This window comes from Symphalangus syndactylus, chromosome 3 (genome assembly GCF_028878055.3).
Source record: "Symphalangus syndactylus isolate Jambi chromosome 3, NHGRI_mSymSyn1-v2.1_pri, whole genome shotgun sequence".
Taxonomy (NCBI): Eukaryota; Metazoa; Chordata; class Mammalia; order Primates; family Hylobatidae; genus Symphalangus; species Symphalangus syndactylus.
Window position 1 is genome coordinate 86,243,700 of NC_072425.2, and position 12,875 is coordinate 86,256,574.

Genomic DNA, 12,875 nt, shown 5'->3' on the forward strand with positions numbered 1-12,875 from the left:
GACCCCATGGTTTATGGTTTATGTTTCATATATACAGAGACATAGGAGTGTTTCACATTTCTTTGTAAAATATGGGTTATGCACTGTGAGTAAGTTAAGAATTGTTGCTTTATATCTAGGTGCATGGATCTTAGAATCCCTAAAATGTGTTTAGTTATGGAATTATCTTAAGAGAGATCATACTTAAAGGAAATAATAGACCAGGAGATGAATTCCTAATTCCAAAGAGGTAGAAACAGTTTAAAAATGAACAAAGGATGAGAAGTGGCAGTTCAGAAGGGGATAGCTGAAGAGTCAATCTGTGTACAAAAAGATACCCAATCTAGGCTGGGCACAGTGGTTCATGCCTGTAATCCCAGCACTTGGGGAGACCAAGGTGGGTGAATCGCTTGAGCTCAGGAGTTTGAGACCAGCCTGGGCAACATGGCGAAACCCCGTCCCTGCAAAAAATAACAAAAATTAACCAGGCATGGTGGTGCGTGCCTGTAGTCCCAGTTAACCGGGGGGCTGAGGCGGGGGGATGGCTTGAGCCCAGGTTTGTACCACTGCATTCCAAGCTGGGCGATAGAGTGAGATCCTGTTTCAAAGAACAACAACAACAAAACAAAAAAACACCCTAATCTAACTAGTTATTAGGGAAGTGCCAACTGTAATGACATTTTCTGCCTATGAGGTTGGAGAAAAATGAATAAGATTGGCTGTATCTGGTGTTGGCAAGGTTGTGGAGGCATGGCCACTCATATAGCTAAAGAGTAAATTGGCAAAGACTTCTTGGCACGCTATTTGGCAGTATCTATTAGAACTTAAAATGAGAATACCTTTCAACTAAGTGTCATGGAAAACAACCCAGTCCTCATGGCTTTGTGTAATCTGTAAGCACAGTTTTAATCAGCAATATTGTACAATATTGTAAAAGAGCTCCATCCAAATCGCCAAGCAGGAATTGGTAAAAAGGATCTCTAGTAGGTGGGAGTCTGTAAAACACAGAATTCTTAGTTTATACTATATTACATGTCACATTTTAACTGTATTGTACAGATAATCTGAAACTAACACTATTGTCTATTTTTCAAGCAAAAAAGATCTCTAGCTCTAATTTTACAGTTTGGGACATTTTGCAATTGCCTATCTTTGAGTTGTAGAAGGGGAATTTTTGTAAAGGAAGACAATACTGAGAGTCCTTCCTTTTTTCTTCTTGTTTAAAAGTGCTTTAAGGCTGAGGTGTTTGGCTCATGCTTGTGATTCCAGCACTTTGGGAGACCATCCTGGGTAACACAGCAAGAACCCATGTTTGTTTTTTTGTTTGTTTGTTTGTTTGTTTGAGACAGTCTCGCTCTGTCACCCAGGCTGAAGTGCAGTGGCGCGATCTCGGCTCACTGCAACCTTCTGCTCGCTACAACCTCCGCCTGCTGGGTAAGGGATTCTCGTGCCTCAGCCTCCCGAGTAGCTGGGATTACAGGCTGGTGCCACCGTACCCAGCTAATTTTTGTATTTTTAGTAGAGACGGGGGAATTCATCATGTTGACCAGGCTGGTCTTGAACTCCTGACCTCAAGTGATCTGCCTGCCTCAGCCTCCTAAAATGCTGGGTATACAGGAGTGAGCCACTGCGCCTGGTGAACCCGTGGTTTTTTTTTTTTTGTTTGTTTGTTTGTTTGTTTTTGAGACGGAGTCTAGCTCTGTCACCAGGCTGGATTGCAGTGGCATGATCTCGGCTCACTACAACCTCCACCTCTCATGTTCAAGTGATTCTCCTGCCTCAGCCTCCAGAGTAGCTGGGACTACAGGTGTGCACCACCATGCCCAGCTAATTTTTGTATTTTTGGTAGAGATGGGATTTTGCCATGTTGGCCAGGATGGTCTCGATCTTCTGATCTCATTATCCACCTGCCTCGGCCTCCCAAAGTGCTGGGATTATAGGTGTGAGCCACTGCGCCCGGCCCCACCCCCCCCTTTTTTTTTTTTTTGAGATGAGTCTCACACTGTTGCCCAGGCTGGAGTGCAATGGCACGATCTCGGCTCACTGCAACCTCTGCCTCCCGGGTTCAAGCGATTCTCCTGCCTCAGCCTCCCGAGTAGCTGGGATTACAGGTGCCCGCCACATGGCCCAGCTAATTTTTTGTATTTTTAATAGAGATGGAGTTTCACCATGTCGGCCAGGCTGGTCTTGAACTCCCGACCTCGTGATTCACCCGTCTCAGCCTCCCAAAGTGTTAGGATTACAGGCGTGAGCCACCACGCCTGGTGGAACCCATGTTTAAAGGGAAAGAATAAGCACTTTAAAATAATGTTCAACGATTTGTAACTTTGAGGCATGTTTAATGCCTTTCTCCATAACAGCAATTTCACTTGTAGTATTGTATTACAAAGACAGTTGGCAAAAAGACATGTGTTTTTTCCGTATTGTTTAATAGTTAAAAATAGGAAATAACCTAAATGGCCATCAAAATAAAACATACCCTATTCTGGCCAGGTGTGGTGGCTCACACCCGTAATTCCAGCACTTGGGGAGGCCGAGGCAGGCAGATCACGAGGTTAGGAGATTGAGACCATCCTGGCTAACACGGTGAAACCCCATCTCTACTAAAAACAAAAAATTAGGTGGGCGTGGTGACGGGCGCCTGCAGTCCCAGCTACTCAGGAGGCTGAGGCAAGAGAATGGCGTGGACCCAGGAGGCGGAGCTTGCAGTGAGCTGATATCACGCCACCGTGCTCCAGCCTTGGTGACAGTGGGAGACTCCGTCTCAAAAAAAAAAAAAAATACCCTATTCTAACCATATATTCCTTTTTTTTTTTTTTTTTCTTGCTCTGTCACCCAGGCTGGAGTGCAGTGGTGTAATCTTGGCTCACTGCAGCCTCTGCCTCCCGTGTTCAAGTGATTCTCCTGCCTCAGCTTCCTGAGTAGCTGAGATTATAGGCGCCTGCCACCATACCAGGCTAATTTTTGTATTTTTAGTAGGACAGAGTTTCACCACATTGGCCAGGCTGGTCTCGAGCTCCTGACCTCAAATGATCTGCTTGCCTTGGCCTCCGAAAGTGTTGTGATTACAGGCGTGAACCACCGTGCCCAGCCCTAACAATATATTACGTGGCGTATTTTGTAGCAGTTATAAGGAATGATAGAGGTTTGTTTTGTTTTGTTTTGTTTTGTTTTTGAGATGGAGGTTAGCTATTATTGCTCAAGGTGGAGTTCAATGGTGCAATCTCGTCTCACTGCAACCTCCACCTCCTGGGTTCAAGTGATTCTCCTGCCTCAGCCTCCTGGAATGATAGAGGTTTTATAAAAAACCCATTACATGTTAATATAAAATTTTAAATAAAAAACTCTTTTTTGAGACAGTCTTGCTCTGGCACCCAGGCTGGAGTGCAGTGATGCAATCTCAGCTCACTGCAGCCTCCGCTTCTGGGTTCAAGCGATTCTCCTGCCTCAGCCTCCCGAGTAGCTGGGACTACAGGCGTGCACCACCATGCCTGACTAGTTTTTGTATTTCTAGTAGAGACTAGGTTTCACCATGTTGGCTGTTCTCAAACCCCTGACCTCAAGTGATCCGCCCACCTCAGCCTCCCAAAGTACTGGGATTAGAGGCATGAGCCCCCGTGTCCGGCCCTAAAACACTCTTATAAAAGAGAACTGTTTTTCATTTTTCTAAGTTTCTTTGGCCTAAGAGGCAACTGGAAACTGGTAACTACTACTGCATTCAGTTTGTTGTCACGTATTGCTTTGATTGAAGTATATGAAGAAGATCCAGCCACATATAGATATGTAGTTAGAAAAGGAAGGGAGTATAAATAATTACAGATATTCTTTGGTCCTATATCAAAATATGACAAGTGGTAGTTAAAAAAAAAATTCCTTTTTAAATTTAAATTGAGGCAGGATCTCACTGTGTTGTGCAGATTGGTCTTGAACTCCTGGGCTTCAAGTGATCCTTGTGCCTTGGCCTCCCCAAAGTGTTGGGATTACAGGCGTGAGCCACTGCACGCAGCTACAAGTGGTAGCTTTTTTGCGGAGGTGCGGGGGTGGGGGCTTACTGGTAAAGACCGGAAAACCACCTGCTGGACAAATTCTAAAAGAGCTGTAACACCAAGTGGTAGTTTTTTAAAAGTCTAGTTTCAATGTGGAATCTGAAATCATATCAGTGAATTTTTTTTGTACTTGTTACAAAAAAAGAATCCATTGATTCTCTTATACTTTGAAAGGATCTTTATCCACAAGGATTGGGAGGCTGTCAAAGCTCATTGGTAATAGATAGAAGTTTTTCAAAATACTAGTTTTTACTTAAAAGCTCAAATTTAGTCATTTGGCAACAGATACTTCAGGAAAATCATTTTACCTGAAGTGACAGACTCATTTTATTCCTTTTTGAGAAAGTATCTGCCAGATACTCAAGCTTTTAAGTAACTACATTTTGCTTGTAGTTCTTCAGGTAGAAACGGTGCTTGACTGGTTCGTCTTGCAACTCAAACAACTGCATAGTGCTCTTTGTGCAGACAACCAGGATAGGTAGCAGAAGTGCTTTATGCATACTTCCCTTTTCTTCATACAGATCATAAAAGGATGTATACTGAAGGATTGAGATTAGGACATTTTTAAACAGTTTGCATAATTCTTTGCTGCAAATACCAGAGAAGAATACAGTGACTACTAGTACAGTTCAGTGCCACTGCGTTGCTTCATGCTAAGGACCAGCAGCTTTACTCATCATTGCTTTTGCTCTATCAGTGCAAATACAACACAGCAGAAAAGGCAAATAACATCTTAGTGTTGTTAGGAAAATAGTCTTAACTTCTTGGACCTCCTAAAACTGTGTCAGGGATTCTTTATGCCATACTTTGTGAATGGTTGCTCCACTCTAATGTATGGTTTGAAATTAGATCAGGTGGCTGGGTTTGATGGCTCATGCCTGTAATCGCAGAACTTTGGGAGGCTGAGGTGGCCACATGGATCACTTGAGGTCGGGAGTTCGAGACCAGCCTGGCCAATAGAGTTAAACCACCCCCATCTCTACTAAAAATACAAAAAATGAGCCGGGTGTGGTAGCGCACACCTGTGGTCCCAGCTACTCAGGAGGCTGAGGCACGAGAATCTCTTGAGCCTGGGAGACGGAGGTTTGCAGAGACCCAAGATTGCACCACTGCACTCCAGCCAGGGCGACAGAGTAAGACTCTCTCTCAAAAAAAAAAAAAGAAAAAAAAAGAAAAAAATTGTATTAGGTATTTTTTTTTTTTTTTTTTTTCAGACGGAGTCTCGCTCTGTCCCAGGCTGGAGTGCAGTGGTGCAATCTCGGCTCACTGCAAGCTCCGCCTCCCGGTTTCATGCCATTCTCCTGCCTCAGCCTCCTGAGTAGCTGGAACTACAGACGCCCACCACCACGCCTGGCTAATTTTTAAATTTTATTTGTAGAATCAGGATCTCACTGTTTTGACCAGCCTGGTCTCGAACTCCTGAGCTCAGGTAGATCTGCCTGCCAAATTCCAGCCTCCCCAAGTGCTGAGATTGCTGGTGTGAGTCCCTATGCCCAGCCTGTTTGGTTTCTTTTAATCTGGGACAGTTCCTTGGTCTTCATTTTTTGTTGTTGTTGTTTTCCGAGACAGAGTCTTGCTCTGTTGTCTAGGCTGGAGTGCAGTGGTGGGATCTCGGCTCACTGCAACCTCCGCACCCAGATTGACGCAATTCTCATTCCTCAGCCTCCCAAGTAGCTGGGATTACAGGCACACACCCCATGCCTGGCTAATTTTTTTGTATTTTTAGTAGAGACGGGGTTTTACCATGTTGGCCAGGCTGGTGTCAAACTCCTGGCCCCAAGTGATCTGCCTGCCTTGGCCTCCTAAGTGCTGGGATTACAGGCATGAGCGACCTGTAATCCTTCATTTGATTTAATGACTTTCCTGGTTTTGAGGAGTATAAGCTAGTTTTTTGTTTGTTTGTTTATTTTGTGGAATGCCCCTCAATATGGGTTTATCTGATGTCTCCCATGGTTAGCATCAGGTGAGGCTTTGTGTGTGTGTGTGTGTGTGTGTGTGTGTATGTGTGTCAGAGTCTCACTCTGTCGACCAGGCTGGAGTTCAGTGGCGCGATCTCGGCTCACAGCAACCTCTGCCTCCCGGGTTCAAGCGATTCTCCCTCAGCCTCCTAAGTAGCTGGGATTACAGGTGCCCACCACCGCACTTGACTAATTTTTTGTGTTTTTGGTAGAGATGAGGTTTCACCATGTTGGGCAGGCTGGTCTTGAACTCCTGACCTCAAGTGATCATCCTGCCTCAGCCTCCCAAAGTGCTAGGATTACAGGAGTGAGCCACCATGCCTGGCACCAGGTGAGGCATTTTTGATGGAATTCCTCAGAAGTGATATTGCTTTCAGTGCACCTCATCTAGAGGCACATGGTGTTTGTTGATTTTTGTTTCAGTAGTGGTGGTAACTTTGACCAATTGGTTAAGTAGTGTCTGCCAGGCTTCTTCAGGGTAAAGTTACTATTTTTTTCTTTTGTAATAAGAACTTCGTGGGGAGATATTTTGAGACAATGTAAAGATTCTGTCTCTCAATACTTTCACTAATTTTAGCACCCATTGATGATTCTTGTCAGCAACTGTCACTGCTACTATAGTGGCTGTCAAATGGTGGCTTTCTACTTCTGTTTATTTTTTCTACATTTATTATTTGTTTTTTATTTTGTTTAAGATGGAGTCTTGCTCTGTCGCCCAGGCAGCAGTGCAGTGGTGCGATCTGGGCTCACTGCCACCTCTGCCTCCTGGGCTCAAGTGATTCTCCTGCCTCCCGAATAGCTGGGATTACAGGTGCCTGCCACCATGCCCGGCTAATTTTTTGTATTTTTAGTAGAGACGAGGTTTCACCATGTTGGCCAGGCTGGTCTCAAACTCCTGACTTCGGGTAATCCACCCACCTTGGTCTCCCAAAGTGCTGGGATTACAGGTGTGAGCCACCATGCTGGGCATCTACATTTATTATTTGGAATAAACTTTACTTTCCCCAATTTACTTTGTTTATATTAATATTAGACTCATGGAATCTTATTGCATAGATTATAACATGTTACAGTTGTTATTTTGTTGTTCAGACTGTGGAAGTGAGGTTTTTTAAAGGCAAGTGTATTAACATGGTGGTGGTATTCTGAAGGCAATGATTCAGCACAGAGGGAAAGATGATTATGACCATCTAATGTCCAAAGATTATGATCATCTAATTTCAAAGATAAAATCTTTGCTTGTGCTTCATTTTATTTTTTTCTTTTAATTTGTTTTATGCTTTATTTTAGACAAGCAGCTTTATACTTACTTACTACAGACTTATCTACCTAAATGTAATAAATCTAATACTTTTCTGGGGATATCTTACAACTAGTGAAAATAAGGTCATTGTTCATATACATGACGCATTGCCTTAAATTCAGATACTTCCCTCTACTTAAACATAACTATTGTATGTTGTATATGTCACTTACGGTAATTGTTAATCACCTGCAGGTTATTTTTTCCATACCAGTCTAACTTTAGCTCATGATCATGCATTTTTCCCCAGTCTCTGGCATTTTGATGTGCTATCTATAACAGTATTGGTAAAGCATTGTTACACGCTTCTTCAGTGTTCCTATTTATTCTTAGGTCTCTTGATGAATAATGTACATACCGAAACAAATCTAAGGGAATCTTAAACTATTTTCTGTGTACAAAACACCCACAGGAACTAAGTAAAAGCAGTTTTACTTAGTTATACTAAGTAATACTCTATACTGTATACAAAACACCCATAGGAACTAAGTAATAGTTATACTGTATACAAAACACCCACAGGAACTAAGTAAAAGTAATTTTTCCTAAATTAATTAAAAAGCTTGGAAGGTTTTAGAAAAATAGTGCACATGGCAAAATTTAAATGATAATTTATTTTTCTCCTTCCTCAGATGCAACTATTGTGCAGCTTATTGTGTTCCTTTAGGGAAAATTTACATGTATATGTGAGCATCTGTGAATGTATGCTTTTTTAGAAAAAATACGACTTAGCGCCACACCTTACTATTTTGTTGTGTTTATTGTTGTTTTTTAGAGACAGGGTCTCACTCTGCCGCCCAGGCTGGAATGATTATACTGGTATAATCATAGCTCAGTGCAGCCTCTAAATTCTGGACTGAAGTGATCCTTCCACCTTAGCCTCCTGAGGAGCTGAGACCACACCTGGTTAATTGCTTTCTTTTTAAATTTTTAGTAGAGATGGGAACTCTGTTGCTCAAACTGGTCTCCAACTCCTGGCGTTAAGTGATCCTCCTGCTTCGGCCTCAGATTGCCGGGATTACCGGCATGAGCCACCGAACCCAACCACCTCACTGTTTTAAAAAGCAATTTTTTTTTTTTTTTTTTTGAGACAGAGTCTTGCTCTGTCACCCAGGCTGGAGTGTGCAGTGTTGCAATCTGAGCCCACCTCCACCTCCACCTCCCAGGTTCAAGCGATTCTCATGCCTCAGCCTCCCAAGTAGCTGGGATTACCAGCACCTACCACCATGCTCAGCTAATTTTTGTATTTTTTAGTAGAGATGGGGGTTTCACCATGATGGCCAGGATGGTCTTGAACTCCTGGCCTCAAGTGATCCATTCGCTTTGGCCTCCCAAAGTGCTGGGATTACAGGTGTGAGCCCCTGCACCTGACCTAAAAAGCAATTTTAAAGGTTCTTTGGAACGTGAGATAGGGAATAATTGCAGTAATGTGATGTGTTAAATACTATTAAAGTAGTGGACTTGATTTAGGAGTAAAGTATATTCACCCATATGTGGGCCAATAATACATTATAACCTATTTAAACATCTTGTCATTAATAGGATATTAATAATATCTTAGGTTTCATTATTAGTACTTGTTAAAGATTTTTCTGATTTTCAGGAAACTCCAGCATGTGGTTTACCCCAATTATGATGGAAAGAAGAAATGTGTTGTGCAATGTTTAACCAAAAATAAAAAAAGAAAACCCCCAAACCTCTGAAAACCTCAGAGCAGTCTTTTTAAATAGCATATGCATGACACATTGTATTAACTGGAACTTGTTCAGTGCTCTAAACTTAATTCTAATGGTGTTTTTTTTTTTTTTTTTTTTTTTTTTTTTTTTTTTTTTTTTGAGGCGAAGTCCCCCTCTGTTTCCCAGGCAGGAATGCAGTGGCACGATCTCGGCTCACTGCAGCCTCCACCTCCTGGGCTCAAGCGATTCTCCTGCCTCAGCCTCCCAAGTAGCTGGGATTACAGGCGTGTGCCACCATGCCTAGTGAATTTTCTGTATTTTTAGTAGAGACGGGGTTTCACCGTGTTAGCCAGGATGGTCTCGATCTCCTGACCTCGTGATCCACCCTCCTCGGCCTCCCAAAGTGCTGAGATTATAGGCGTGAGCCACTGCGCCCAGCCCAGAAAATCTTGTATATTTATTTTTTATTTTTGCTTATTTTGAGATGGAATCTCGCTCTGTAGCCCAGGCTGGAGTGTACAGTGGTGTGATCTCAGCTCACTGCAACCTCTGCCTTCCAGGTTCAAGAGATTCCCCTGCCTCAGCCTCCCATCTCACGTAGCTGGGATTACAGGTGCATGCCACCACACCTGGCTAATTTTTGTGTTTTCAGTAGAGATGGGGTTTCCCAATGTTGGCCACGCTGGTCAGTATGGCGAAACCCCATCTCTACTAAAATATACAAAAATAGGCCAGGCGCAGTGGCTCATGCCTGTAATCCCAGCACTTTGGGAGGCCAAGGCAGGTGAATCACCTGAGGTCGGGAGTTCAAGACCAGCCTGATCAAGATGAAGAAACCCTGTCTCTACTAAAAATACCAAATTAGCTGGGAGTGGTGGCACATGCCTGTAATCCCAGCTACCCGGGAGGCTGAGACAGGAGAATTGCTTGAACCCGGGAGGCGGAGTTTGCAGTGAGCCAAGATTGCACCACTGCACTCCAGCCTGGGTGACAGAGCAAGACACAGTCTCAAAAAAAAAAAAAAAAAAAAATCACTGTAGTGTTTAAATATGTAGATCTGATTGATATATTTTACTTTTGGTTGTGGACGATTTGTGTTTCAGTATTACTATTTAACTTTTTCAAAATAAGTTTAATGACAGTATAATTTAAGATACTGAAATTTCACTAAACTGCTTCCAAATGCTTTGATTAAACATAAAATTCTAGTTACCTGGTTTTATGGTACATTTTAATTTGGTTTACATACTGCCACCATAAATCTCTGAATTTATCAAAGGACTAGGTGGATATTTTAGTAAAATAACATCAAAACATCTAAATGAATATTTATAAATTAAAATTGAAACTGTAACTCCTTAAATTCTAGAGCTTGGTCTCTGCAAAGTGATTATAATATGTTATTTCTTGTTATTTTAAAAATGAAGAAAACAGACTGGGCTCAGTAGCTTAAGCTTGTAATCCCAGCCCTTTGGGAGGCCGAGGTGGGTGGGTCACCTGAGGTCAGGAGTTCGAGACCAGCCTGATCAACATGGCGAAACCCTGTCTCTACTGAAAATACAAAAATTACCTGGGCGTGGTAGTGGGCGCCTGTAATCCCAGCTACTCGGGAGGCTGAGGCAAGATAATTGCTTGAACCCGGGCTACGGTGGTTGCACTGAGCTCAGATCAGGCCACTGTACTCCAGCCTGGGCCACAGAGCAAGACTCCATCTGAAAAAAAACAAAAAAATAGAATGTTATTCTATATTATTGACCTTGCATAAAACCTAAGATGACATTAATCCGTACACAACTGATAAATCTGCCTTAAGGGATTACATTTTAATGTTGTTGATGTTTGCAGTTTGATTTCCATTGCTTATTTGAAGTTTCATTTTCTTTCAACTTATGTTTTGAGCCCTGCCAATGACAACCATTATGCCCAGGTGCTCGGGAGACAGAAAAACATTAACTTACAATTTTGAAAGAGAAAAATTAACTTTTTAAAAAAATTTCTTGAGACAGAGTTTTACTCTTGTTGCCCAGGCTGGAGTGCAATGGCACGATCTTGGCTCACTGCAGCCTCTGCCTCCCAGGTTCAAGTGATTCTCATGCCTCAGCCTCCCGAGTAGCTGGGATTACAGGCATGCGCCACCACGCCCAGCTAATTTTTTTGTATTTTTAGTAGAGACAGGGTTTCTCCATGTTGGCCAGGCTGGTCTTGAACTGCCGACCTCGGGTGATCCACCCGCCTCTGCCTCCCAAAGTGCTGGGATTACAGGCATGAGCTACCCTGCCTAGCCAGAAAAATTAACATTTCATAGTAATCTTATTCAATTTAAAAACAGATTTATGTGAATGATACAAGTATAATGTTTTTAACCACTGTCATAATTGGCAGTCACTTTAAATGCTTAGCTGGACTGAGTTTTCACACTCTCTGATTAGGTAATTTGCAATTTCTGGTAGAGGTGGGAGCAGGTAAGGTTCTGCAAGTCTTTTTTCCCTAAATGTACAGAATTTTAACGTGTGTCTTTTTTTTTTTTTTTTTTTTTTTTTTTAAGAGATGGAGTCTCACTCTTGTCCCCAGGCTGGAGTGCAGTTGTGCGATCTCAGCTCACTGCAACCTCTGCCTTCCGGGTTCAAGCGATTCTCCTGCTTCAGCCTCCCGAGTAGCTGAGACTACAGGCGTGTACCACCAAGCCCAGCTAATTTTTGTATTTTTAGTAGAGATGAGGTTTCACCACGTTGGCCAGGATGGTCTTGATCTCTTGACCTCATGATCCGCCCACCTTGGCCTCCCAAAGTGCTGGGATTACAGATGTAAACCACTGTGCCTTGTCTTAACATATGTGTCTTTATTTTTTGTAGAGATGTGATCTCACTATATTGCCCAGGCTGGCCTTGAACTCCTGGCCTCAAGCGATCCTCCCACCTTAAGATGTGTGTCTTGTTAGAAGTAAATCACATCTGGTGGTTTTGATGCTATTTATTCAGTCTCATAACTGTCATGACTCTGAATATATAGGCTCTTGAAATGGTAAACCAAAAAATACTTCAAGTATATTATTTCCTATTCTTTTCTGCTTGTAGGATTCTGCAACTAATTTTTAAGTTATTTATGTATTTAAAGCCTTCCCAAGTCCCAGGATACCTAAAGTTGTAAACATAGGGGCAAATAACTATTTAAATGATGTCTGATAGATAAATCTATAGAGAAGGGATTCAGAATCCCAAATGCTTGTAACTGATACTGTATTCTTGTGTTCAAGGTTTAATCGTCAGTAGAGTAGGCTTAAATTTGTGTATGTATATGATGTGGGACCTCTTAGAAAAAAGCTAAAACTTTGACTTTGGTCCTTCTCTAGCCCTAGTAGAGCCTGTGTAAAAATAAAAATGATCTGATATGTGGACAGGTGGCTGGTGGTTAGGGGTCATTGGAGTCCTGGTGTGCCACTTCCCCAATAGACAGTCTGTCCGGATAGCTTATATTTGCACTTGTTTCTACTAGTCTGTTTCAGGCAGTTGTTAAAGTACTTGGCTGTGTAACACATTTTTAAAGCTTATGCATTTCCAAAACACTGATTTCAACATTTTTACAAGGTGTTAAGGCCCATCCCACTAAAGCGTAATACCCTATACAGATTGTTAATAACAGATTTAATTTATGATGATTTTTCAAATTATAAAGCTTTGTTTTGAAACGGAATCTCTCTCTGTTGCCCAGGCTGGAGTGCAGTGGCACGATCTCGGCTCACTGCAACCTCTGCCTCCTGGGTTGAAGTGATTCTCCCGTCTTGGCCTCTGCAGTAACTGGGATTGAGGGCATGCGCCACCATGCCCAGCTAATTTTTTTTTTTTTTTTTTAATAACTAAACAATTTCTGCTCTGTTGACCAGGCTGGAGTGCAGTGGCGTGATCTCGGCTCACTG

General features: G+C 42.4%; 1 protein-coding gene and 1 non-coding gene across 7 annotated transcripts in view; one reads left to right on the forward strand and one right to left on the reverse strand.

Moving 5' to 3' along the window:
• The window catches only part of IGF2BP3 (insulin like growth factor 2 mRNA binding protein 3), a 163,255-nt gene that overhangs the window by 20,912 nt on the left and 129,468 nt on the right, over window positions 1–12,875 (forward strand). The gene's annotated exons all lie outside the window — the stretch shown is intronic.
• LOC129479946 (U7 small nuclear RNA) lies at window positions 4,022–4,086 on the reverse strand. The gene has a single exon (XR_008656869.1). It is a non-coding gene; the product is annotated as a U7 small nuclear RNA (small nuclear RNA).